The sequence below is a fragment of the Vanellus vanellus genome (assembly GCF_965231255.1).
Source record: "Vanellus vanellus genome assembly, chromosome: 10".
NCBI classification, from domain to species: Eukaryota; Metazoa; Chordata; class Aves; order Charadriiformes; family Charadriidae; genus Vanellus; species Vanellus vanellus.
The window spans coordinates 23312682-23339673 of NC_138915.1; the positions used below are offsets into that span (position 1 = coordinate 23312682).

At 49.1% G+C, this 26992-nt stretch overlaps 1 long non-coding RNA gene across 1 annotated transcript; it reads left to right on the plus strand.

Annotated features, from left to right (window-relative positions):
• Positions 1–2064: 2064 nt before the first annotated feature.
• On the plus strand, positions 2065–26992 carry LOC309675876. The gene is made up of 3 exons (XR_014269545.1): positions 2065–2140; positions 23609–23782; positions 26788–26992. It is a non-coding gene; the product is annotated as an uncharacterized lncRNA (long non-coding RNA).

Below are 26992 nucleotides of genomic sequence, written 5' to 3' on the forward strand. Positions count from 1 at the left end.
AGTCACTCCTGTTATCCACTCATTGATCCTCTAATTTGATTAAATTTTCTGGACTGTAAAGAACAGAATACATGTGGGCACATGTCCTTTGCACTGAGCTAATGAATCCATCATGAGTGCTGCTTTAGTCACCAAATTAAGTGGAGTTAGGAAAAAAAAATGCTACTTCTGTAGTAATACTCATCATCAATATCCTCATCACTCCCCGCAGTGACAGCCAACGTGGGACACCGCCAGCGCTGCGGCTGCGGGAGGAAGGGAAGGGCTCAGGGCTGCGGCACCGGGGCGAGGGGTTCTCAGGGTGGAGAGTGAGAACTCCTCAGCAAAATTCCTGATTTCTATGGAATGTGCCGTCCATGGTATGCAATAACCCTGTTGGCAGCTCGGGTCCAGTGCCCGGGTCTCGCTCCCCCTCATCCCCGCACCCGGTGAGCTCGAGAACACTGAGACCTCGAAACCGCACACCATCGCTGGCTGTGATGTAAACATTTTCACAAATTCAGACACCGGAGTCTTCTAACAGTGCAGTTTTCCCAAGCGTTAGAAAAGACCTTACCAAAAAGCAAAATTACTGAAATAGAAATGAATCCTGTGTTGCTCACACCGGCATAATGAGGTGAGCGCGGGTGATCCAGCCCCAGGCGGGGAAGAGCGAGCATCCCCTTAGCTGCGGGATGCTGCCCTGGTCGTCAAGTGTTGCCGAGCACTGCCTCTCCCCAGCACAGTAAATACATCGCTTTCCCTGTTTTCCCTCTACTGCCTGTTCTTGCTCTTCACCTGAAAATAGAATTTCGGTGCTCTTTACCTCCATTGTTGTCTGCTGAATCCATGTATTCCTAAAGGCATTGGTGGGGGATTTTGCAGCACCTCTAAGAGAAATGAATAGCTGTAGCACCATGTTGTGTTGTTGCAGTTTATGTCCTGTGTATACACCAACGCGGTTTTAGGCTTCCCTGGATTTTACGGTGGGAGAGAAATAAACTGCCTACGGATGGGAACCTGCAACACGGTATGAGCTAATCGCGGGGACTGGACCAGGCCAAAGAAACACAACGAAGGCACTGGTCCTCCTGGTAATGATGGGATGAATTGGAAATGGCGCGTGAGAGGGTAAGAGATGCTGCCCGGTACCCTCATCACCAGAAAAAGCTGTAGGTAAAGCACGAAACGTGCGGGGAATTGAAATTCAGTTCTAGCGAGGCGGAGTAGGTGTTTGTTCAGCAGATTGTTTAGACTTTAATCACGGTTAAATCTTTTAGTTAGATAATTGTTCTACCAGCTGATAATTTGAATTGTATTGAAGAACAATACGCTAAAACATCTTCAGCAAGAAGCAGCAAAGGAGATAATTTTGGATTCCTTTTTGTTCGTTTCTTGTACATCATCGTGTCAGTTCTTATATTTTCTAATTAATTTGGTTGCACTGCATGCTTTTTTCCCTACAAACCCTGACTCCAAATACACATCTGCCTGTGACGCAGTCGCTTGGGAAGCCGGGACTCGTTACCAAAGGTTGAGACCCGTGTGTAATTTGTCCCGAGTCAGGAAATATCATTCCACTTCCAGCTGTGCCGTGGGAATTGGGGCATATTTCCTAGCGAGGACGTGCCTGCGGCACAAGGGTTGCGAGGAGATTCGGCAAGAGAAGGGTTAAAGAGCAAAACCCCGAGCTCTACACACCCCATAAGCAGAGACCTGCCGGAGCCTGTGGGGCCCATAGACCTCGCTAAAAGGTTGAGAGGTTGCAGGAAGGCGCCACCTGATGAATAGGTCTTAAGTGGAGCACAGCACCTACGGAGGTGATAACAATGGGCTGTGAGAAGTGCCAGGAAAGCCCCTAACAACGGCCTTCTGATGTTACCCTTAGCCAATTAGAAGTAGTAGGGTTAGTTGTACATCTTTGAAAGAACCAACCGGATTGTGACGGGATCTCTCTATAATCCCTAAAAGTTTTTCGAATTAACGGCTTTTCTGCTTGCATCAAGCTGCCTCCCGTCTCCCAGTCGCGGCGAATTGGGGACCCCGACGTGATGGGTCTATGAATCGCCGAGCGACTTGCTGCGAGTCCCACGGAACGCTGAATGAGCCGCTGAAAGGAAGCGGGAGCCGGGCCGGCCTGAAACCCCTCCGGAGGAGAGAGGTGAGCTGTGGGAAACACGGGGAATCAAGCGTTTTTTCCCAGAAAAGAGACGTACATAAAATTATGAAAGGTCTTCTTAAAATGCATGGGAAAAATATTTCCGAGCGTGACCTCAAGGCAATGTTTAAATGGGTACAGGTGGAAATACCCACTGTAACCGCATGTTGTATTTTTACCCGGGACCTCTGGGATGACGTGGGAGTGAAATTCTGGGACGCGGCAACACCGGGAAATGCTGAAGCTCAGCGTATGCTCCCGTGGTGGAGAAGCATTTTTGAGACTCCGAAAGCCCAGGAAGGGGGAATAGAAGCCAAAGGGGGAGAGGCGGAAACCCCAACGGCACCTCCTTTGCCACCGGGTCCCGGACCTTGAAGCGCATACGCCGCCGGTTACCCCCTCCCCTCCCCCCCCCCCCCCCCAGAGGGAGACCCGTTCGATCCGGGTCCGGTCGGTCCGGACAAGGAACCGGACTTATACCCCCCCTGACCCACGCGATGTGTGGGCTAACATAAGACGACAAGCCCTGAAAGAGGGCGATCTGGAAGCTGCTAAAACAATAGTGGCTCCGGTAATTTATCAGGGCCGGAGGGCGCAATGGGAAGCCCTATCTTTTTCGGTTATTAAGGAGCTGCGCCGTACCGTCACCGAGCACGGGGCTTTCTTCTCCTTATTTTGCGAGTCCGTTGTCTTCCGTGCTCGACACATATGTTAGGACTCCTCATGATTTAAAGTCTCTAGCGCGGTTGTTATCGACTACGCACTTGCCACGGATGCCAGGTGGAGCGATGGCGTAAGAGCATGGCTAGCCAACAGGCGGGGTGAGGATTGCTTCGCATTTGAACTCGACGTTGTCGAGGTCTTGCTCGTCACTGGACACAAGCCGGTGAACGGACACCGATATTGGGCCTATTCCCGGGACTGGGTTTTGTCTGCGTATAAATGTGCAGAAAACTTTTGGGTGTGTAAACTTGAGTGCAGCAAAGGCATTCTAGTGCCTGTCGCCTGGACAATTTCCCGGCGGGAGTGGGAAAAGACTGAAGAGAAATGCAGGCAACGATTTGCGTGGAAGTTAGGCAAAAGGTAACAAGGATTTTTGTACTATTCTTTTCTGTTTTGTGCTAATATTAAGAACTGTAGTAGGATACCCCTTTCCACCGCTTCCAAAAATTAATGTCTGGGGTTACTTTGGCCAATATTACAGGACAGGACATGTTATGTCTTGCCATGATCTTGCCAAATATCCCCTTTTCCACATGCTTTGTGAAATTGCCTGCGTGGCCGATCGGGAACCACAAGAAATCGAACTCTTAAGATTGGTGAAAATGGATCTTTGTGTTAAGTTTAATTACACAGGACCAAATAAATCAAGGGCTTGGAATGTGTCTCCGACGCATCCCATTTTTAGGAATGAAACCGCTTGGTGTAACTATACGGCAAAAGACATGTCAACATCTAGCAGTTGCCCACAGGAATGTTGTTTTATCGGTGGGGACAGGGCATGGCCCGCTATCCCTTCTCATGTCAGAGGAGGCCCTTGTAGTTTGGGACGGCTTACAGTTTTGATGCCTTAGTTGCATTTATGTTTTTGTTATTGACACTACCCTGTGTGTTTCGATGTTTTCAAAGGCTGGTGTCTCGGTCAATGCAGAAGGTGCCTGTGGTGCAAAGAGAAGGGGGAGATGTGGCACAAGGGTTGCGAGGAGATTCGGCAAGAGAAGGGTTAAAGAGCAAAACCCCGAGCTCTACACACCCCATAAGCAGAGACCTGCCGGAGCCTGTGGGCCCATAGACCTCGCTAAAAGGTTGAGAGGTTGCAGGAAGGCGCCACCTGATGAATAGGTCTTAAGTGGAGCACAGCACCTACGGAGGTGATAACAATGGGCTGTGAGAAGTGCCAGGAAAGCCCCTAACAACGGCTTTCTGATGTTACCCTTAGCCAATTAGAAGTAGTAGGGTTAGTTGTACATCTTTGAAAGAACCAACCGGATTGTGACGCGATCTCTCTATAAGCCCTGAAAGTTTTTCGAATTAACGGCTTTTCTGCTTGCATCAAGCTGCCTCCCGTCTCCCAGTCGCGGCGCGTGCCTGTTTTTGGATTTGGGGTCTGTGTTTCTCGCAGGCTTCGCTCCGCGAAGAGCCAAGCTGCTCGGTGGTTTCAAAGTCCTTGAAGTAAAACTATATATCATTTTTTTCTTCAAGCGAAAAGGAATTTAAGTTGTGCTTTGCTGCTATGTTGTCTTCGGTTGATGGCACTGCTGCGTGCCGGGGCGAAGAGCGTTTACGAGTATAATGGTGTTTGCTCTGTCCTTCTGTAGGACACAGAAGGGGCTGTGTCCCCCCCCAAGATGCTGTTCAATGCGTAGCGGGGACCCCCCCTACCCGTGCTGGGCTGGAGCTGCTGGGATGCTCGCGGTGCCTGGAGGCCTTATTTATTTCTAGGCAGTTCCCTGCGGGTTCCCGGGCTGATGCGACGGCGAGAAAGTCTGTGCACGCCGCGACTCATGAGATGGACCGAGTTCTCCACGTTGCCGGGGAAACATCCAGTTTTAGGCACAGCCCTAAATGTGGGTTATTATTTTTGCTCCGTTGGCTCAGTCCCGCCTCCCTCGCTGACTGCCAGTCCGGCTGCTGTTGGTGGGAACTGGGATTGCTGCAAAATCTGGGAGAGAAAACTGGCTTTGGAGACACTGGCAAAGAAGCAGCGTACAAAGGAAAGGGGAAACAAATAAGGGGGAAAAAATGCATTTTGTTGTTTGTTTTTTTTTTTTTTTTTTCCATCTGAAGGGTGGAGGGCTTTGCTTTGGTTTGGGGATCTTGTGCATTTTGAGATTTGCTACGCGGGTGCCAAAAATGGTGCGTTCCTGACATAAAAAGGCCTAAACCATAGGCCTGGAACCAAAGTTGACTTCTGAGTCAACCTCTCGACCAGCATCATATCAGCATGAAATATGACCATGGGAAAAACCCCTGGAAACCGTAAAAGATAGGAATAGAAACCTTTACACCTAAGCTAGGAGACAGGAGCTCCTCGGATGCGCCCGGGATCCTGGCCAGATCCTGGACATGCCTGAGTGAGGCAAGCCAATCTGCCAGATGTTTCTGTGCATTTTGACGTATAGATTTGTTTGTTAAACTGTATACGAGCAGGACCCTCTCACAGCAAAGACGGAGACCTCACCTATGAGCGGATGCACTGTGTAGGATTTCCCAGTTGCCGGGAGCGGTTCTCCGGTCCTTCACTGTGATGGGGCTCCCCAGATGGAGCACGGATCTGGATGATGGTAAAGTATCAGCGCAATCGCTGATGTGTTTTTCTTAATCACTATAGTTAACTCTACGGAGTAATAATCAGGTGCATGGTATGTATCTAAGTCTCTTTCGGATTGCTTTCCAAAGCTTTTGTGGCAAGACCCATTTCAGGTGGGGGTTTTTTCTCATCTCCGCAAAAAGCGTCTCGGTTGGTGACCGTCACGTGTTTCTCCCCTATGGAAATTTGCTAAGAACATAGTAATGAGGTGGAAAATCCGCTTGGACTGGTAAAACATCTGCCAGACCTGAAACTTGTAAATGGTTGTCTGAATACAGCCCGAATCAGGGGTTCCGATGGAAATGTTCTGTCTGAGCGCGCGACCCTGAGAAACCTTGTCCAGCTCTGAATTTGGCCCTGCTTTGAGCAGGGAATGGACTGGAGAACTCCAGAAGTACTTTCTAGTCTGTTATTATTACAATCTACACAGATTATAATAATGCCAATTTGAATTAGTAATAATGGTAAGACATACATGAGCTCTGGGTGAATCTAATTGAAATACATCCCTTGACATCTTCATCCTTCCTCTCCTCAGCAGAGCAAGATAACGAAAGTTTGTGTGCGCTTTGTGTAGACATATATTTGTGCACAGCACTTGTCTAAAAATCTAGTTTCTGGTCACTCTAAATGCAGTCTGCAGTGGTTTGGGTTTGGCTGTGGGTTTTTTTGTTTGTTTTTAGTTTTCATTGCATTTTTTATCTGTGCTTGAATTCACTAATAAGGAGAGAATTAAAAAAAAAAAAAAAAGTCATATGATAAATCCTGAACCTGGTAATGAACGTAAGATTGCTAATTGCCCATGGCTGTCTATGCTCATTTCAAGCTGTCGGCAGCTGTGATTCTGCAGGGGAATTTTTTACCATCCTGGCAAGCAAAACATAAAGTCCGATGTGTGTCTTGAAGATGAAAGGGAAACCCACTCCTTAGAGGAGCAGCTCATTTTCCGTCTTGGCCTTTCCACTGGGGAATGGCCGGTTAAACGCCTAAGTCAGTGCCGTGCGCTGGGGAAAAGCGATACCAACTCTTTCTGCAGCGTTACGGGCTGACGCGGGGTGTCACCGCAGCTTGGGGGGGACATCAGGGAAGTAATGGGGCTGAGATGACTTCACTCTACACAGCGCCGCTGAAAGCAGCCCGAAAGCAGGGCGTATTTTATGTTTTGTTTTTTTTTTTTTTTTTATCCCATCTGAAAATCCATTTTTGTCCCTGTTAGCTCTGCTTTCCCTCTCTTATCGCTTGCTTAACCGGTTCCACAGATTTAATAGTTAAGATTTACCATTAAGAATCAAATGAGGTTGGCCTGAAAGATGATGAAAATAAAGTCTCCTGCAGTTTGGCCTGACTGTCTGTTTTCAGGCTCTCTGCTGTCAGGATCATTTAATGGGCAGCAGGTTCCTGCTCGCTCTCTTTCTTTCTTTGGCAGTGGAAGGGAGACGGGAACAACAACAAAAAAAACCCCTCAAGTTAGATTAACGGAAAGATTAAAGCTTTTAAAGAGGAGCCGACGTTCTTCACGCGCATGTGGTAAATGTTAGAAAATACACGCGCAGATTAAAGAAAGATAGATGAGAGTGGTCAAAAAGCTGGGGAAGCAGCTCCGATGCTTTTATTTATAGGGGAAAATATCTGGGGTGGTAGGGACGAGTGTTCCCTGAGCGGCTCTTGGACAAGGACCGTGGCAGAGGTTGGTGTGTAGCCCTGCTGGCAAGGGAGCGCTGGAGAAGCGAAGAGCCCACGGGGTGAAAGAGGTGCGTTTAAAAATTCAGGAGGAAAGGGCAAGCGAAGGTTGAGATAAAATAGCCGGGTTTCTTCACGGCAAATGTTGGCAGCCGGGAACTTCGGGTCCTGCCCTCAATACCACACTGCTCCACACCTGTTTTAATGGTCTGGATGGGGAATAACAGAACCACCGTGTAGACAACACAAAGATTTAGGAAGGACTGCGGGGATCTTCAAAGAGAGATTTTAACTGAGTGAAAGAAATGGGCAGTACGAGGGGAAACAGTCTGAAACCTGTTCTGGATTACCCTCGGCTGTGTTTTGCCCTGAATGCTCTTCTTTTGTTCCCCCTCTTTGTGGCTATTCTTGGCTTCTTTCTATTTCAAGGTTTAAAAAATGTATATCAATTTCTTTCCTAAGCACAGGAAGTTAAAGAGCTGAATTTTAGCTAATAAGCCAAAGCAGCCTAAATAGATGCTCGCTGCTACATCAGGCAGCCAGTGTGCACCCATCCGTGCGGCCCTGAGAGGGGAAAATTGCTTCTGTTTCATATGATGACTGAGCTGATTAAAATATTTAGTAGTTTTTTCGTTCATGCTTTATCATGAGTATTTGCATTCTCCGCTGGGTAAGACGACAGCGCAGATTTCCTTCTCGGCACAGAGTTTAAAACCGGTCCCCTTCTTCTGCCCGCGTGTTCGGAGCTTGTGCTTGTGGCCAGAGGTTCGTGCAGATGTTGGTGCCTGTCCACCGCCTCGTTCTGTCTCTACCCTGGAACACGTCTGCATCTCTCGACTGTCAAAATACAGCGCTCTTGATTTTTTTTTTTTTCCCCTGGCTCACGTGGACCTGGTGTACTGCTTATTTCCACCTCCGCAGGACAGCACGGGAGAGGACAGGGATTTGCCAAGAGCCTTTTTTTGGGGGGCACACTGTGGTTTAGCCCACTGCAGAAATCTTGCATTTGTTTTGGTAGATGAGATGTTTTTGGCTGCGTGGTCCAAGGCAAACGCCTGACCCTTCACGTGTGCCAGGGAAAGGAGGGTCACAGGCTGAAGACCAGCGCAGGGATGAGCACCCGGAGGCTGCTGCAAGCCCAAAGGGTGGAAAAAGCTGGGAGCGGGTGTTGGGAGGATGCAGTCGCCGTGGGGGTCAGGGGCATCCATCTGCGGGGTTTAGCAAGGCTTCACCCTACACCTTCAGCAAGCCTCTGGGTCCTAAATTTGCCGGGGAGATGTCTTTAGTCGCTCTCTGAGTGCGTGGCTTCACTACACCCGAGTGTCTCTGGAGAACAGCTGTTTTCCCTATGCCTGTCTTGCTCCCACTGATGGCTGAGATTTATTTGAGACGTTTCGGCAAGTCTCGCAGAAGACACCCTCCTGACTGCCTGCGGGGCAGGTGCAGGAGAGCCATTTCTGGCTTAAATTGTGATTGAATTTACCTGGTCAAAAATTCCTTGGAAACACTTTTCAGCTGGGCAGATGTATAGCTTAACTGCCTTAACGTTCCTGCAGATTCATAACACCCGAACGATCACAGTATTAAAACAGTATAAAGAGTTCTATAATTCAGTGTCACCTCATTACGGTTAAGAGAAATGTAATGCCACCAGTGACAAATGCGGAATAACTCCGGTTGCTGGTGGTACCAATTGCATTCAGCCAACGCTTCACGCGCAGTCAAAAAGCTGGAGAGAATCAAAAGGCTGTTTAACATCGGTAGGTGTTTGGGATTAGGTATAAGGTAGATGGTATTTCATGCTCATTAATCAAGGGTTGGGGGAGAAACCGAACCGTTCAACATCAATTTAAACTGTCCTTGCTGCTCTAACTCGAATACATCTTCACTTCGAAGCCTTCCTTAAAAAGATAACGCGTTTTAGATTGTATTAACGGAGAGTCGTGTTTGGTTTTTGCCGGGTAATATTTTAGTTCTCCAAACGGCAAAAAGGGCAGCTTTTAGCCGAGACAAACGGCAAGATGAAAGCTGCGGTGTGAAAACGCATCTCTCGAGTCGACCCGAGGTCAGTTCTCCCCATGGGCAGGGGGAGGGAAGCCAGGGAGAGGAGGCGCCATGCCACGGGCAGGAGTGGGACAGCCAGACCCCTCCCGTGCTCCACCAGAGCTGAGACCTGGGGATTCTGCCCCTCTGCTCTACTCTGGCGAGACCCCACCTGGAGTACTGCATCCTGCTCTGGAGCCCCCAACAGCAGAAGGCCCCGGAGCTGTTGGAGCGGGGCCAGAGGAGGCCCCGGAGATGCTGGGAGGGCTGGAGCCCCTCTGCTGGGAGGACAGGCTGGGAGAGGTGGGGGGGGTCAGCCTGGAGAGGAGAAGGCTCCGGGGAGACCTCAGAGTCCCTTCCAGTGCCTAAAGGGGCTCCAGGAGCGCTGGGGAGGGACTTTTTGCAAGGGCACATAGTGATAGGACGCGGGGGAATGGCTTCAGACTGGAAGAGGGGAGATTTAGATGAGATATTAGCAAGAAATTCTCCCCTATGTGGGCGGTGAGCCCCTGGCGCAGGGTGCCCCGAGAAGCTGTGGCTGCCCCATCCCTGGAGGTGTTCAAGGCCGGGTTGGACGGGGCTGGGAGCAACGTGGGCTGGGGGGAGGTGGCCCTGCCCATCGAGGTGTCCCTCGGTGGTCTTCAAGGTCCCTTCCAACCCAAACCATTCTATGATTCACCTTTGACTGCACTGAGAAATTTGGCCGCTGCAGCAAAACACAAATGCAGTTTCAAAGCTGAAGAAAATAAGCTTAATTGGCAAATGCAATTCAGGCTGACGCTATGCATCTCTGCTACATGTTTTGCCGGCAGAGAAACGTGGCAGATAGAAGCAAGTGTATTTTTTAAAAATTCCACCACTCGTAGAGCTTGGCAGAGCCCGGTGCGTGCCTGGCGTGAGATGCCAGATCCCTCCGTCCTCGGCGTGCTGAGGGAAGGATGGCAGCAAAAACCAGATCTATCCCAGACTCACTGATGAGCTTAACGAGTGCACTAAGCAGAGGCAAAACACCCCTTGAACTCCCTGCCAAAGCGCAGATCTCCACAACCAAAAGATGCCAAAACAGGGTCCGGAGCCTGGTGGGCACTGCAGACTGGGCAAGGCTTGTGCCTCCGTTGGGTTGACAAACCACCAGGTGAGCGCTGCTGTTGCTGGATGGATCCAGGTGCCGTCAGATCCTCATAGCCACGCATTTCAAGGGGAATGAAAAGGTCTTAATTTTTTTTTTTTTTTTTTTTTTTTCTTCTGCTAAGTGCAATTTCCAAATCCCATTGGAAATGGAAATTGCGAACTGGGTTTCACTGTTGGGCTTTGTGAGCCGGGCATTTTTGTCTGCTCTACGGTGCAGCGTGCTCCATTTCTCAGAGCTATTAGCCTCGAAAATGTGGATGTTTGAGACTCGGCGATTTAAGCAGTTTTAGTGCTTTCCTGGGGCCTGATATATTTTTCCTACAAACGCATCATTACAAAACTTTATCAGGAGAAACACTGCCATTGGCAGAGCTCTCTTCCAGCATAGCCCAGATCGGAGTTGTATGTGACGTGTTGAGGTTTGTTTTCTCAGCTCGTTACGCAGATTTTTTTAAAACTCAGGTTTTTGGACGGGGGGAAGGAGGATCTGTCCTCTTTCACCTGCTGAAATTAATAATAACCAGAAGCTGTCAAGTGATGAAGGGATAGGAATGAACCCGAGGAGGGAATAGGATGGGGCTGTCAGTGTTCTACCAGAGCCAAACTCCCCTCCATTCTCCCCTCGCCTTCTGTCCTTTAGGGTTTTCTGTCATGAAAGCAGAAAATAAGGAAAGCAAAGAAAAAACGGCACTAGGTTACTTCGTCAGTGAGTCTCTGGCATGTGCTAGAAGATCTGGCCGGTCCCCAGGGCCGTGCCCTTGGGGCTTTAATGTCTAGTCTGCGGGGGCAATTTTTCTTTCCTGCCCTGTTCCCTCCCAGGTAGATGTGCCGATTAAAAAAAAACAAAACCCTCTTTGCATTGTTTCCAGAAGAAATAGCTGCAGTGGTTTGGTTAAAATCTCTCTGAAAGCTGCAGTGCCGGCTCCAGCTCTGCAGGTAGTGGCTGTTGTGGCTTTTTGTTCGGGGGGGGTGGGGGGGGTGGGGGTGTGGGGTGTCACTGGACCCCCGTGGAGGAGCTTGCTGGGCTTTATGCTGCTGTTAGTACCGCGTCTCTCCTCGGTGCCACATGGCACCATCCCTTCTTGTGTCCTGAATATCCCACCCAACGCTTCCTGCGGTTTTTATTTTCTCTCTACTTTTCCATGTCTTTCAACATAGAATCATAGCATGGTTTAGGTTGGAAAGGACCTTCAAGATCGTCGAGTTCCAACTCCCCTGCCATAGGCAGGGACACCTCAGGTATCCATTAAAAATAATATGAAAGAATGAGTAAGATGGATAACTCTATGTATATATTCCCCTTTAATCTCCCAAGAATTTAGTCACCTAAAATCCTGTTTATTTATTTGCTGCATCCAGACGTTTCCCACCAGCAAGCCACTCTGCTGGACTCTCAGCCAGCAGCACATGGCAAATGAATGAGAGGGGTGTGAAACAGGGAATGGCGCCTTTGTCTCAAAGCATGGAAGAAAGTTCTACTAGATCATAAATGGTGCTGCATTACCTGGCGTGATTCTCGTTGCCCAGAGAAGAGCGGGGGAACCCGGGGAGGTCTGCAGCCCAACCCTTCCCCAGGGCATCTGAGCAACCAGCATGGTTCAAAATGGTCCATGGTGCAAGGGGTAAAACCCTCCGACCTGATGCACTGCTGTGATGGTTTTGCTTCCTTGCCGGGGAAAGAAAACTAGGAATGAAACGGCAAAGAAAGGCAGGACAGAAAGGCTAATAATCATCACAGAATCCTAGAATGGTTTGGGTTGGAAGGGACCTTGAAGACCTTCCAGTCCCACCCCCCTGCCCTGGGCAGGGCCACCTCCCCCCAGCCCAGGGTGCTCCAAGCCCCGTCCAACCTGGCCTTGAACACCTCCAGGGATGGGGCAGCCACAGCTTCTCGGGGCACCCTGCGCCAGGGGCTCACCGCCCGCACAGCCAAGAATTTCTCCTCATATCTATCATCTAAATCTCTCCTCTTCCAGTCTGAAGCCATTCCCCCTCATCCCATCACTACATGCCCTTGGAAAAAGTCTCTCTCCTGCCTTCTTGTAGGCCCCCTTCAGACACTGGAAAGCTGCTGTAAGGTGTCTCTGGAGCCTTCTCTTCTCCAGGCTGACCCCCCCCACCTCTCCCAGCCTGTCCTCCCAGCAGAGGGGCTCCAGTCCTCTGATCGTCTTTGTGCCCTCCTCTGGCCCCGCTCCAACAGCTCCGTGTCCTTCTGGTGTTGGGGGCTCCAGAGCTGGAGGCAGTACTCCAGGTGGGGTCTCGCCAGAGTAGAGCAGAGGGGCAGAATCACCTCCCTAATCTGCCTTCTTTCTGAGAGGGGAAGGACTCACGGGACGTTCAGTGGGGTTTGTTGGATGAGATGTCTTGGGGGTCCATGTCTTGGGGTTGCTCACTTGTCCCACGGCTGCAGTCCTGGGGAGATCAGAAGCCACGGGGCACAGCCCTGCTGCAGCCTTTGCTGCTCCCACCCCTCCCGGCAGTTTTTTCCCAGTTTTCCTTGTGCCGCTGCTGACAGCAGCGTTTGCCCAGGCAGAAATTGTTCTTACGGGAATTAACGTTCCTTTTCTAAAATCGCTTCCACCGCTGATTGCTTAAAAAGAGATGCAATGGCTGCCCTGCCAGCTCTTGAATGAGTGCTGTTCAGAGAGCAACTCGAGAGCCCTCCAGAGAAGTAGCAACTAAAAAGTCTCTTCTGGTTCTGGATACGTAATCTGCTCGAACGGAGGGCGGCGAGCCAGCAGGCGCGGGGGGAGCCGTGTCCCCTGGGACGGTGCCGAGGACCGGGGCGGGCTGTGCCGCACGGCTCGCTCGCATCCAGAGCTGGGTCGCGCGTTCCACCTCCCGTGCCTCTGCTTTCCTTTCGATTTTAAAAATTACGTTCGGAGCCAGAACGGCAAATTGGAGATACTGCGGGGAGAGACCCCCACCAGAGTAACGCCTGTGAGCTGGGATGCGCCTCGTGGAGTTGAAGCCTGTAGAGAAGGGGGGGGAAAAAATAAGTGCTTTGGGGTGGGAATAAGGTTGCTCTTCTCTGCCTTTGGCTGCCGGAGGGATGCTGGGTGTTGAGAGCTACTGAAAAGCAAAGAGTTTCTCTGGCAGAGGGATGCGAAGCCTCCTGGCTACGCCCCGCCGCGATGAGGATTTGGCACCCAAACAAAGTATTTCTGTGCCCAGGCGCTCTCTCCCAAAGGTCTGTTTGAGGAGAGAAAAATAAAGAGGAGGAGAAGAAAAACCGCCAGCAGAAATCCCTTGGAAAGAGCAGCTCCTGGTTAACGCTGCCCCGCAAGCTTTGAAATTCAATGTTGACAATTGCGAGGTGCTGCACAAGAAGAAGAAATGATTTCAATCGCTGGCACAGAGCTCCGGATTGTTTGCGGAGACGTGGGCCACGCTGCCGGCAGCTGGGTGAAAAACCACGCCTGGACGTGCAGAAGTAGAAATGTCATAGTGCCAGTCACGGGACCGGTGACAAACCCCGAAATGTTACGGTGACACCGTCAAATAGCATGCCTGAAGCTCGAGGGTGCCTCGGGAGAGGTTCCTGCTCCCATCTTTTGGTCAACACCCCCACAGCTATGTCTTTTAGGTGGAGATTTCTGGTTTGGCCCCATATAACTCTTTACTTTCCCCGATGTCCTCCAGCTCTGAGCTTTCCCAGCCTGATCACCCCGGCGCTGGCGCAGGGTCGCTGCCTCCTGGGGACAGCTCGGTGGTGAGGGACCGGGAGCTGCGGGTGGGTCTGAGCCACTGGAGAAGGACTGAAGCTCTGCAAGGGGATACCTGAGCCACCTCAAACCACGGATGTCCCTTCCCTGTGTCGACCTTGTCATGTTGCGAAAACCACGTGAAAGTACCCGTTTGCATTCAGATACCATTGATGGCCAAGATAATCCCTTTGTGGCTGATTATCCTCAATTTTTTCTCTTGTCCAAAGTTACTTTTTGAAGTCTCTCTTCTTTTAAGAGCTCAGCTCTATCTTCCACCCCAAAGGCTGCTCTGGGGAGGAGGCTTCCCTGATCTCTGAGGTCTCTTCTCGGGGTTTGGTGAGCTCTGAAGCTATTGCCGGGCTGCAGAAAGATTTGGTTGGCCCCTATTCGTTTGGTTTCTGTGGGGGTGTTGGCAGCAGAGGCTCCGAAGAGCCCATTTCTCTGCAGCGCTGCGTTTGAATGTGTCTTTTCCACATCCGTGCAGTAAGGGGGTGGACTTTGCAAATTGAATTTGTCACGTTGGATCCATCAGGCTGTAGGAAATGGAAGCAAAAATTAATTTAAAAAAAAAAAAAAACAGGAATAAAATCGGGTATTTGCAAACCCAATGTTTATTAAACATTATTTTCAATTCCCAGGAAACAGCATGCTGGCTTTATTATCATCCAAATAGACTATGTTGTCTATATGGCTAAATAATGACAGCCGTACCCCCCATTGCTCACCTCCCAACAATTTTTAATTTCTGCTGAGAAGAAGTTGCCTGCTATTCAGGACTAGGATTTCAGAGAACACTGATTTTTCAGCAGAATATTATGAAGAGTTGAAGACTGAGTGGGTGCCACCAGTCTAAGGCTGATGTTATTTATATCCTCTGCGTCTGGTACAAGTGATAAATCTGCAAAGACAGTGAGGATCACATCCTGCAGCCCGTACTGGTAAGAGCATCCCTTACCCGTCAACTGAAAACTAATGTTTATTTCTCTTTAATTAAATACTCCATTAGCCAAAGACTGTGTTAAAATATTTAAAAAAGAAGTCATGTAATCAATACACCAGAAATGCCATTACAAAAATGTAAAAAATATTTCACATTCAGTAAGGACCGGGTTTCCTCTCTTTGCTGAATTACATGAGTTCTTTGAAATGGAGAGGGGGAACTGTGGCTTGAGATTATCTGTAAATGCAAAAGCAGTATTTTTTTTTTTTCTTGGCTCTCATGGGGGCACTTCAGCAAGCCGCTGTCTTGATAATGCCCACTCTATTAATTGATTCATTTTTTTAATGGTATGCAACATTTCTCCTAAACTCTTCCTCTGCTTCTCGGGAGGGTGTGTGTGTGTGTGTGTGTATCTCTATATAAAATTATTATTAGAATAGGTTAACTGTTGGAAGCAGCGGATTTTGTGCCCCCCTCGGGCTTAGTCTTCGTGTTGATGATTTCTTTTTTTGTTTGTTTGCTTCATTTCTGTTGGGTGATTCAGGCTCAGGCTAGACGCCGACGGGCGCACCGGCGAGGGTTTTTTGGCGGTGAAAGGTTTCCTCTCGAAGCAGCCCCCGGGTGAGGGGGGTGGACGCTGGCGGAGCCCGGCTGCTCCCCGCTCCCTTCCCGCGGTGCTCCCGGCGAGGACGGGCTCCTGCTCCTGAGCCCCCACCGATGTACCACCCGGGCAGAAGAGTCGCCAGGTCCTTTCCCAAACGTGCCCAAAACGGGATGGGAGGGAGGACAGGCATGGAAATAACCAGGCAGAGGAGTTCAGAGCGTTTTTCTTCTTCGATCCCTGAAGGAACGAGGTTAAAATCGGGTTTTAAAGCACACAGGAAATAAACGCTTTATTTCCAGTAAAATATATATTCTGCAGTCACTCCACTGCCTTACTGGTACCTGGAGGAGCTAAAGCAGAAGCATAATGTGTCGGATTTAGTGTCCGCACGTTCTCAGCGGGTACTTTCTCCCCTCCTGTTGTTGCCTTGCGTGGTGTCGGTTGTATCGAGGTAATCCAGGTGAATTTTTGCAGCCGCTTGCTTTCCCCCAGAAAAATATTCCTAGTGGCGTGATTTAAAAAAAAAAAAAAAAAAAAAGTCCTTTGTGAAGATAGTCTATCAGTTGGATTAGTTTACATGTGCTTCTAATGCCAAGAACCTCAGGTTGCTTAAAAATAATAAAAATGAAATGTCAAGCAAATAAAAAAGTTAATTAAACGCACAATGAAGGAGGCTTAATTTTAGTCCTAAAAGGAGCCGAGGATTTTGCAGAACATATCTACAAAGGTGGCAAAATCCCTGACTGCGAGGTGTAAAACCTCCCCGGCTCCCTGGCGAGGAATGAGGATGGCACCCGAAGAGCATCCGTACTCCAGACACCACCAGATGTGGAGGAGATTATTCGCCAGGGGGTTGGGGAAATAAGGTGGCGGCGAACTAACAGAAACTCCGCCGGTTGTTGCGTATGATTAACATACTTGAAAATCGTTGTACAGAAGGAGCTCTGAGTTGTTCCCAGCCGTACGCAACACCGGATTTAAAGGTCGGCTCCTTTTCCTGAGGAAGCCGATGGAGGCGCGTGTTTGGCAGGCAGCTGGGCTGAGCTCCAGGCTCTTCTCAGCGCGCTCCTCTCCCTCGGTATTTTGGCCGGGCTGAGGCAACGAGGAGAGCCAGAAGAGCAAGTGAGACAAGGCAGCAAACGCTGCACCTGAGCGGGGGCTACGGCACCGACGGCAGTCTGCTCCAAGGAGGTTTTTCCTAACTTGGGCACAATAACGACGGTTTTCACAGGAGCGCTCATTTCCCTTGTTGAGACTCTTAATGAAGACAATAAAAGGGTAATAAAATGCTTCTTTGTTACCATAACCGAATCAGGGATGCAAACAAGGGGGTGCGTGCCCTGGGCCAGCCTCCCTGGGGCCACGTGGTGCCGGCGGGGAGCAGAGGTGCCGGCCATCACCTGGACCCTTCAGGAGCACCAACGGGACAGGGAGTGCTGCTTTTTTAAGTAAGAAAAAAAAAAAACCAAACCCAAAAGTACAAAAGCCCATCGAGCAGGGGCTGCCAAACCAAAACCAAAGGAAAATGACAGCGGTGAGCGAGCGGAGCTTCTCTGATGGACAGCCTCCTGCCCTGGCCAGGCCCATGGGGCTGCTTGAAACATCTCCAGCCCATGGTCTTGTGCTTGAGGGGTATTGCTCCGTAGCCAAAATAAAGATGCTCAAAGCCCGCTCACCCGGAGGGCTTTGTCTGCAGGTAGCACAAAGGCCGGGAAGAGAGAGAGGGATAAAAGAGGGGGGGTTGTTTCTCATTTTATTTATGTTAAAGGGCTGGATGCCACCTTTTCCGATTGACTTTGGAAAGACGTAAGTTAACGGAAGGTGTGAGACCCGCTGTATTTAATTGTGGAGTCTACAAGGCTTTCCTCGCCCTTGACCCCTGGCAGTTGTTGCGCATGAGGATTGTGCGTGCTGTGGAGTGTGCCGAATTTCTTAATGGACGGGATAACATCATTCCGAATCCCAAGGAGTGACAAGATGCCCAAAACTTCAGAGCTTCAGACTGATGGGCTTCTGTCGGGCTCTTTTCTTTCTTTTTCCTCTGCATCCTGGCTGCCTTTTCTTAGCACCACTTAGGAACCTTTTACACCAAGCGGTTGATATTTTGGTAAACCCTTCACATTTAATCTTTAACAATATAACAGCTTTGTTAATCACTGTAACAGATTAAATTAAATGCTCCCTTTCTGAGCTTGACCTAGTTTGGAGGTTAAAATTATGTAGCCTAGATGAAAAAAAAATAGATCGGGGGGGGGGGGGGGAAGGCGCTCTCATCCTATTTGTATTATTTTGCAATATGAAAGGAAGATAAAAAAAGCATCATCAGGAAAGTAGGCTTCATCTTGATAGGCAACTTTGTTTTGAAATGCAATTATAGGACCAGACTAGCGTCGTGGAAGACCCCTAAGGAAAATCAATCATGGCTGTGATGTGATGGCAGTTGCTGTGGCCTCTGGAAGCACCGCTCTCCGCTCTGTGACTCGGAAGTGTCACCTCTCGCTCAGCTGTAAGCGGGGCAAAAACTGGAATTAGAGGCAGACAGGGAAATTGTTTATCTAAACCCCAGGTTGGACGCTGCTGGGGTGCTTCTGCAGCCCCCGACCTGAGTGCAAGCGGTGGGCATCGAACTTTATGGATCTGCCGATACCGTCAAAGGCACGGAGATAGAAACTGCCTTGGGCATCTTCTCCGTGGGGTGGGGTGGGCTGCGGTGGGTGGTTGTCTTTTCTCTGCGGAGGAAGGAGAGACGATGCTTTGCTCCAGCTATTTAAGTGCTATGGGCTTCTGCCGGATCGCACGTGACAACATGGAGAAGGAGCAGAAATGCATGCCAAATGTCCTCTTCTGATGCGGACGGAGCAGCTTGGCCCTGGGCTGGTCCTTGGCGAGTCGGTGAGGTTGGTAACGCGCTGCCTGCGGCACGGCTGTGAATGTACAGACAGAGCAGGTTAAATCTGAGCCGTGGGCTGATGTGATGATGCTTCTGCTGTTGAAACTTATCCCTCTCGCGGTCTCGGGGCTGCTCTGAGAGGCGAGAGCCTCGCAGCCCTGGTCACAGCAGCGTGCTGGAGGTGAGCTCTCTGTGCCTCAAACACCACCGCTGTCAGATGTCTGCGTCCTCAGAGCACGGGAGAAGGAGCAGGGATGAAGGAGGAGATAATAATGCAATCATAGTACAATCATAGTATTTTTTTTTTTTTCAGTTTTCCCTATCAATACTTTCCGAAGAGGTTGACCCCCTTACTCTGTCGATGAGCTCGTAGTGCAGTGCAAACAAAATCAGCCAAAATGTTGCCGTTAGATGGACAACGTATTAAATGCAGGAAGACATGAGAACAGAGGCGCTTGGCTAGGTAGCGGCAGCCAGCCAGCGAATACAGTGATCTATCAAACCTTTTTTTTTTTTTGGTGGAGGAGCTGTGGGATTACCTGTACGTCTTTATACGATCACAATGGATTAAAAAAAAAAAAAAAAAAAAATAGGGAGCGCTTTGCTGAGCTTTCCCCCCCCCCCTCCCCCCGTGGTGGATCGCGTGGGCTCAGGGCGAGGAACATGCAGTATGCTGCGGAGAGATGTCGTACCAGCGATGCTCTCCTCGCCGCGACGGCCCTGTCCCTGTCCCCCCACTGCTCACCGCTCCCCCTCGCAGCAGGACAGCTCGCAAGGACCCGGGCGGAGGTGCCAGTCAGCCCGAGGCGTGTGTGGGGGGGTTTGGCAGTGATTTATTAAATGCCTTTCCTAATTGTATGCCATTAGAGGAGCGTTAACCAATCCTGGGAAAGGGCATTTGTTTGGCTGTCGAAGTCGTAAAAATTAAGTGACATTTGAATTACCGACTTTGCTCCTTTCGTTTTTAAAGAGGGCCCTATGAAGGCGTTTGCGCTGAGTTTCCCCACTCAAGACGCGTGTCTGCCCTGTGTCTCGTCACGCAGCACTGCCAACCAGAGCCTTTTCTGATGCTGTCCCTGGTCCCAGTATCTCCAGTGACTATGCAAAACACCACCTGCTCCTTCCAGATTTATCAGCTCAATTTGCATATGGTTAATATTTGTGCCTCACTGACATAAAACTTGATTATTATTGGCTTTTATTAACTTTTTTTTTTTTTTTTGGCGAAGGTCATTACATTGCTTTATGGAGGTGCTTAAAATGTGCAGAACTTGATGCAGACGCTTTGATGGCGTGCATAAAACTTGTGGGAGATACTGCAGTAAAGCGTACAGAGCAGGTAGTAAACGGTTGGAAGGAACTGGATGTGCTTCGTGTTTCCCGATGAGCGATGGAGGAAGAATTTTCCCTTAATCGGGGTGTATCTCAACTGCAACCCGCCTCGCCTGTCTGTGCGGGTTAGTAAAGGAGCAAATGCCGTTTCCGTGTGAGCCTGGGTCTGCTGCCGGCCGTGCTGGGGTCCTTCCACCACTGCCTCTTGCCAGCAATGACCTCCTCTGTTGAGCACTACGTAATGCTTCACATTTTCTCTTTTAATAAGCAAGCATAAAAAGCGGTGAAAATTTAATACCGAAGAGAAAACACTTTTATTTTACTTGCTGGCTGCGTAGTATTGCCTTTAAAAGGGAAAAAAAAAAAAACAACAAAACAACAAACCAAAAACCCAAGGCCTCTTGTGCTTGTAGGAATGAGAACACAATTCAGAAAAACATGAAGCAATGTTTCTTCCAGATGCAATATATCCATCCAAACAGACCTTTGTGTTTGGCCGTGCAACTCCGGTGATCTCTTATGGCTGCTGAGGGTGTAAGAGGGGGAAGAATTGGACGGGACAAGGTTAAACAGTCTTCCAGCCCTCCCCCTGGCACTGAGCTTGAAAATATCCCGAATGATCTGTAATTTATCTTCCAGTTACAGAGGGTCCCGGTGACTTATTTCCAGTTTTACGTGTTCCGTGCTAGTGTCAGGAATGAATGTTGTGCAATTAATTCGTTTATCAATCACATTTAGTAAACGGAGATTGTCTGATCTGAATTGCAGAGAGAAAAATTAGGCAGATTAATGCCTTTTCTCAACTGAAGCAAAAGCGGCGATCGGAGCTGGCTGAGTGAACCGCAGAATGAATTGCCGTCATTTCTGCAGACACAAGTGGTTTCTGTTGTGTTTGGGGTCCTGTTATTCAATGTCCACGAAGCAGTCGGGCATGTTGGCAAAGCCGGCACATTTCAGAACGTCAGCCAACGTGGTAATTCATGCCAGCCTGCCAATATCCATTTTTTATTGGCCTTTATCCTTTCAGCGGAGGAGGAATGGCTCCGTGTTTTCATCCCTCTCCCCGTCAATGCCCAGCCATGATGGGAGAGACCGATGATGGAGCCCAGGGGTTTAATTCACAGATCGCAGGCGTGCAGCAGAGAAACCTCCTTCCCACAGGGAGACCCTCCACCCTCCTCCCAGCCGGGGACACGAGCCCCAACGCTCCGGAGGAGGACACCCCCCGCGGGCTCCGTCCCCGAGCACGGGGTGGCAGGAGGGGAACCGACACAGCTCTGTACCGACAGCGCTTCACCCGAAGTTGCGGGCTCCAACTGGAGGATGTGTGCTGGGCAAACAGGTCCTAGAAATGGGCACTGCTGGAGGTGGGACGCGCTGGGCAGAGCGTCCCTTTACCCTGCATCCCGCTGCCCACGGGAAGGGGCTGTCGCAGCACTGGACCACCCGTCCCTAGTGCCCTGCTGCTGGAGAAGGGGCTAAAGCCCCGGGGCGGGGGCAGAAGGCAGGAGGGAGAGGAGGGGTTTTGAGCTGCTGAGTATTTAGGAGAGGAGAACTGAAGAACTTGAGTTCTTGGCGAGCTCAGAAAATGCATTCAAATAGGCGAGCGGGGTGCGCGCTGCCCCGTAGCTGTGGGCTGCCCCCCGCGCCCGGCGTGGGAACCAGAATCCGTGGCGGCTCAACGGGGGGTCCGAACTGCTGATGCCCTCCTGAATACAACAGGGGAAAATAGATCCATCCAGGAGAGCGAAGGCTGAAACGGGCAGAGTGCCTTCCATGGGCGACGGCGTTCAACCGCTGCCCAAAAGCCACGTCACCTCTTGGGGGTGATGCCGAGGGGAGAGGAGCGGCCAAGCCGATCCCTTTGGTCGTTGTTTCCTTTTTTTATTCCTGGACGAGCTCGCTGCATTTAGAGCTCCCGAAAGCAAAAGCCTGCCCAGAGCCGAGCAGGTTGGGGGGACCGCAGCCCCCCGGCAGGCAGCAGCCCCGACGGGCCACCGCTGTCTCGCTGCCGGGGAGACGCCGCCAGTCGAGCCCCTCGTCCCGCCGTGGTTTGTGCAAGCGAGTTCCCCGCCGAGAACGCAGCACTGCAGAGCTAATCTCTGTTCTTAATTTCCCATTAAGGTTTATTTTCAGCAAATTATTCACAAAGTCCGTAGTGCAGCTGTTCCACATTAATCTCTTCCTTCTTGCAAAGTTTTCTTCTGCAGGAGGCAGTTTCTCTCCTGTTTGGGTTTTTTTTTTTTTTGGTTGTTTTTTTTTTTTTTTTTTGTCGTTGCTGCAGAGCTGTGTAGGAGAGACCAGGAGTCGGACTCGAGGATTTGGGGCAGGCGGGGAGTCTACAGAGGTGGTTTTGACCCAGTGGGAATTTGCAGAAGAGGTGAGGAAGGGAAACCCATCACCCCAGACCGCATTGCAAAAAGCTCTGACAAAGACACGGCACAGCGCTGTCATACGGGGGTCAGGACTGCATTACCTGGCCGACGTTCCTCTAAAAAAATAGACCTCGGTATGGGAAGCCGGAGCTATCGGTATCGGTTAGGGGCCGGCTAACGGGAGGTGTTTGGTAGCCCTCGTCCCCCACGCAGACACCGCAGGGCTCAGCCTTATGTCACACCACTGCTCTGGGAGAGCTTCACGGCGTCCCCAGCAGAAGGTTCGTTATTTCTAGCAATGAACAATTCGGGAGCGTTTTAAAGCAGTAATACTGACTGATATTAATGGAAAGAAAGAGTTGCGCATCAACTGATAGCATGATGCAGCCTGGAGGTTAGGAGGGTTTATTTTCAAAGAATATTTATATAAATGCTATTTATTATTTATTTTATTTTTTTACTGAATTAACTATTAATTGTTATTGAATATTATTAACTGCTACTTGAATTAACTACTATTAACCATTAACACGAGCCAAATTGATGCCTTTGAATAAACACAAAGCCCAATTTGTAATGCAAATTCCCTTTGTCCAGGTACTTTTAAACATGTGGTTTGCAATCGTTGTCCCCTCTCTCAATCCAGTTACTCAGAAACACGTCTGCACTACTGTGATCTTTTTCAAAAAGTAATTTATTTTCCTGGCCAGTTCTATTTTCCCTTGTTAACAGGCTCTGAAGTAGTCCAAAGCAGAAGGAGAATGGGCATTCAGTCAAAGCAAGGACCGCGGGAAATGTCAAACGTGTAAGGTGGTGAATATTGCATATCTCAAGACGGAGAGTTTAACGCAGACAAGAACTGGCAAATACATACAGCGTCATTTTTCCTGCAATTTCAAGACTGCAATCTTCTGACCCATCCATCCTGTGTGCCATACTAATAGATGTAACGCTGTATTGGCAGTACTGCAACTGGAGGGGGAATATATGTCTTATTAGAAAACGTATCTTGTTAGAAACTAGTTTATCCATTCCGCTTTTTTTTTTTAACTCAACTGATCTTGAGCGCTCAATTTACATTTACCCCATTCAGTAGCCTGAAAGCCATCATGTGTTTTAAAAGGGATATTTTCCTCTTCATTAAATCCCATTGGGTTCTAAGACAGAGGTGCCCCTGTGACATTCAGCCAGAAATGTGTTGCAGTGCTACTTGGAGACCAGACGGGCAGGACTGGGACAGGGACTGGGAGCCACGTACAGCCAATAACACTAAATTAGGACTTGTGCGTGAAAATACACCTGAGCAAATTTCAGGTTTGTGAGTTCAGTCTCCTCAAGGAACCAAAACTCTGGAAAGGGCCTTGGTTGGGAAAAAGGAGGCACGTTTTGATTTCTCTTGCCTCATTCGTCTGGGAAGACACTGTGCCGTAAAGGTTATTTTTTATTTTTTTTTTTTCAGAGGCTCTGAAAAAGATGCAAAAAGAAAAGGGAAAGAGAAGAAGATAAAGATGTACTGGGGCAAGGTGGTGCCTTGAAAAGAGACAACATAAAAGACATCGTAAATAGGTGAAGGATGTCATGTAAAAGAAGAGGAAAAAGAGATACTACAGCAGGAAAATATCAGCATGGGAAGGTAGAGTGCTTTGGGAGGAAGCCCTGGCTTCATCCAAGTCTATGGGAATTTTTCTGTTGACTGATGTCTGTGGAGCCGACATTTCTGCCTTTTAGCTTGTGGTGCCCTGTTTTGAATCATGCACAAGATGCTTTTTCCCATCTAAACATAACTTGCGGTAGTTGGTAATACACCTCCCATAACCTGAGATAATGAAATAGTCATTAATATTAATTTTTCTACCAAACCTTCCGTTCAAAGATTTGATCACCCACTGAGTATTGGATTCATCCGCTCTAAGTAGACTTCATTACTACCCATGTATGCCTGTGTGAGTATCTCCAGGAGGGGGAAAGCTCACCAGCTTATTACCATCTGGCCGCGTGTTTGATGCGGAGCTGAGAAGCAGGGATGGTAAGCATAACCCGCAAAAACAGTGCTCTGAGTATTTTCTTAGCTTAGTTCTGTTCCAAAGATCAGAGAAAAACCAACAGATGTCAATTTTGTTAAACTTAATGAAAAAATGTGGTTCGGTACAGTTTTATCGAATACGTCTCTGCACGTGTTAGTCAAATAAAATGAATTCTTTAATTAGAGGCAGTAAGAGAAGCTTAAAAAAGGCAGAAAGTCCAATTTGAGCCATCGCAAATGAAAGAAACTTCAAAAAAATTAAAATATGTTGCATTCTTCCTGCAGCTTTAGTTGTGTTATATCTCAACATTTTTGATTCATCTTGTTCTTCTGAAGCAGAGGGCTCGCGGGCCTAGAAGGCTGCAAGCAAGGAGAGACCAGCTGGGTAAGAAGGGGTCTCTCCAGAGTATTTGAAGGAAAGGGGATTTCTCTGACGTGCAGGTGGTTGTGGAGAATTGGTTTAACTGAGAAAAAGTTAATCTACAGGTTGGACTGGCATCGCCGAGCTTTCGTTAGCTTGGCACGAGTCCATGGTGAAGAGCTCAGTGTCTCAGGAGCTGAAAGTGGTGGGCTTTGGGGCAGGCCGGAACAGTTTGCGTCGGGTGCTCTCGTCTGGATGGCCCCAGAAAGACCAGAGTTTGTACTACACCCAATGTTGGGGTTTCCCTTACGGCTGATCTTTGACCTCCTACAGCTCATTCCCATTTCCAAAAATAGCGGGTCCCTGGTCACGCTGCCAGATCTGTGAGCAGGGTTACCAGGATTAACAATACACGACAAATTAAATTTTCCTGCCGAAACTGCAAGGTCCAGCACAGCACAGGCAGTACGAGCAGAAACCCCTCTGTACTTTCAGAAACCCCCGTGGACCTGCAGCCCCGACGTTGTACCCACCTGCCTCATAGACCAGCAGACAAGCTGGGATGAGGTGCGATCCCTAGTTCATCTAAAGATGCTGCAAGCACCTGACGCGATATCATGCCTGGAGGAATATTTTCTTTGGAAAACACCCATTCCCTGAAAAAAAGAGTATTTTTCCCCTAAATTGCGAATAGCCTTGGGCAGGCGATTGCACAAGGTCTGGGAGAACTGCTTCATCACCCCCCTACATCCAACTTAGACCAAGGTTGGGAACTCCAGCATGCGGATTGCTGCCCCAGCCGTGAAGCTTTGGCTTGCTCTGGGGAGACCGCGTGTTTTGTGAAAACATCTCCTGAAAGCGCTTCTGTTTCATTTTGATGAGGAAGGGGAAATCTTGGAAACCTGAGAAGATGCTCAGGCTAAGATCGTACCCCGCTGAGGGTGTAGGAGCTCCCCTGTAGGACCTTATCGAACCGCACAACAAGAACACCTCCTGTCTTTAGGCAAGTGGAGTCTTTCCCGAGCCGTCCTTTTCTGTAAGTCAGAGCAGAGCTGAATTTCCTCCCGTAAAAAGGAAGTCATTTCCTCTTGACACGAGTTTATCCTGATGCAGGGGCTAATTGATAGCTTGCAGGGCACTTGTGTTTTCCAGGCTGTTGGTTTTGCTCTAAGCACAAATTTACTCAGTGATGAGAATATTTTGACAACTCTGCCTATCTGTGCTCAGGAGCTGCAGTTTGGTGTGAATTTTCTGGGTGTGTTGACCCAGTTTTAAAGCCTGAAATGAGCATGCTCTAGATTAATATGGAAATACTGCAGTTGGCAAAATAAAACAAAGAAACGGGGTAAATAAGCAGAAGTACAGTACGTTCCGCACAAGAACTTCCGGCAGAGGTTTCGCTTAGCCGGCAGCGGCGTGGTTTTGTCCTTACGCCTTCTCCAGGAGGCAATTGTCAAAAAAAAAAAAAAAAAAAAAAGGTGCGATTCAGCTTGCAGAAACGTGTGGTTCTGACCCATTTGCACGTCCCCATGACCACAGCTCGTCAGCAAATCCCTCCTAGCTGTAAACACAGAAAGAAACGAGCGTATCGAATCAAACGGAATTAGTTTTCAAGAGAAGGCACATGTTGCTGCGTTATTCCTTTGCCATCCTGGCTCTAATAAATGTCTCATTTAGAATTCTCTCTCATTCATATTTGTGGTGTTTGTTTTTACGTGCTTCTCAAAGCTTATTTTTAGACGACTCGGGGCTCATTCTTTAGGAATAAAGAAAGCCTTTCTGGTTTTATGCCTCGCTGCGTGAGCGGAGCAGGGAAGACTCTGCTTGTTTTCTTTAGATGATAAGACAAATTAGCTTCTTCCAAAATATTGTGCTCCGGGGACTGTGATGGCAGGAAGCATGAGAGAACGTTAGAATACATTACCAGAGCTCTGTGCAATAGGTACATGTATGTTTGTTGCGTACAGAGCAAGTTTTTAGGCAGAAACGTTCGAATCATTTTGCTACAAACTCTTCTAACGGTGTCTTTGTGCTGTCCGCAGAGCCGGGATAAAATTTGCACGCTGCAAGACGGTCGATTTTGGTGCACGTTTTGAACGTGGAAAAGCATTTATACGGATTACACACAAAACCAGAAAAGCAGCTCTGCGCTCCTCTCTTTTTTTATTTTCGGGATCCGAAATTGGGTTATAAATGAAAGGGCGTTTGCTTAAGGGAGAAGCTTTGTCACTTTGCTTCGCCATTTCTCTCGTAGGTAAAATGAGCGGGGCTGCTAAAATGTGAAAACGCAGCTGAAAGGATGGTCCTACCATTAAATACGAACTCGCCGTGGTCACTTTTTATTCCGGTAGCTGGTGGGAAGGTGACACGGAGACCCGCTCGCAGTTCCTCCCCAGGGGCTTTTTGACCGGGGCAGAATGAGGAATAACTACTAGCTGGCCCCGCTGTACGAAGGCAAC